The sequence below is a fragment of the Myotis davidii genome, unplaced genomic scaffold, assembly GCF_000327345.1.
Source record: "Myotis davidii unplaced genomic scaffold, ASM32734v1 scaffold5, whole genome shotgun sequence".
NCBI lineage: Eukaryota > Metazoa > Chordata > Mammalia > Chiroptera > Vespertilionidae > Myotis > Myotis davidii.
Window position 1 is genome coordinate 216,501 of NW_006296965.1, and position 1,447 is coordinate 217,947.

Below are 1,447 nucleotides of genomic sequence, written 5' to 3' on the forward strand. Positions count from 1 at the left end.
TGGTACTTTGTTATGGCAGCTCCAGAAAACTATTATATTAACTATTGGTAGTTCCTCTTTAGTAAATATATTGTGTGACATTTTGCTCATTTCTATATCAGACTCTTCATACTTCTCTTTTGTATTTGACTTGCTCTTTGATGTAGCAGTATGTGGTGTTCTTTTCTCTAATGTATACGCAGGCACTTATAACTGGGATGGTTTGGGGACTACAATAACTTTTCTTTTTTTCAGCTATGTAGTCTAGCATTACCAGTAAGCTGTTGTTTTAGTTACTGTACTTTTAAAAATAGAGGATATATTAATAGGAAGGATGAGACCTTTCCTTTATGTCTTCCTTTGGTAACTTTTAATACTGTTCTGATCTATTTCTATTTCCTTAGTTTTCTTCTCATGGTTTTGTTTTCAACCAGTAATGTGTCTTGTGGTTGATTAAATATTTAGGCTGGGGTGTTTATAGGTCGAGGAAAACCAAATGTTCTCTCCAGAGGGAGGTATCATAAGTATCAAAATTAAAGACAATGGCCTTATTACATTTACACAAATGTAAACTTAATTTCATGATCATATTATAGTTGGACAGTAAGGGCAACTCTAGCTATATAAAGTGAAATTGTAATAAAGTTTTGAGAGAAAATAAATAACAGTAGTTAAAAAAACAGACATTTATACGTTTGTAATGTAATAAAATTTAAGTTAATTGCAAAGTAACACAATTGTTCTTGTTTAAAGCATATAAACATTACATGACAAGCATTTCCAAATCTTTCAATTCTATTACTGATAGGAATAATTAAAACACATCCCTCTATCTGATGAATTAGTTGTCTAAAATATCTAGCTATTATTCCTTCTTGGGAAGAGCATTTGCTGTTTTGCTTCTGTTAGGAGAAATGATGACAGAATTTGTGATTTGCTTAACAGATGAATCTTTTTCATTTTCATATAATTTCCTACATCTTTCAATAGTAACTCTGAATCTTGTTGAAAGTTAACTACAAAGGATTTGATCAAGAGTAGACTTATTGAGATGGGTGTTTATGTTATGAAATTTTTATGTTTTTATTATTTCAAGTGGTTAATCATGTAAGATGTGAAGTTTACAGTAAATATTGTTTGACAAATATACTTAAGACTGAGTTTGGATTTTCACAAAGACTACTATAAAAAAAAAAACCTTTGGAGAGAAACTAAGATGGCGGCATAGAAAAACACCAGGAAATTGCTGCCTTCCACAACAATTGAAAAATACATCAAAAACACAAAACGGACATCATCCAGAACTACAGGAAGGCTGGATGAGTGTAAATTCTACAACTAGAAGAAAAGAGAAAACCACATTGAGGGTCAGGAGCTGCGGAAATAAAGTGCAAAGGTACGATAGATAGCGCGCGGAAGGGGGCTGGTACCTGAGGACGCGGCTGGGGAGGGAGTCACCAGGTCCCCC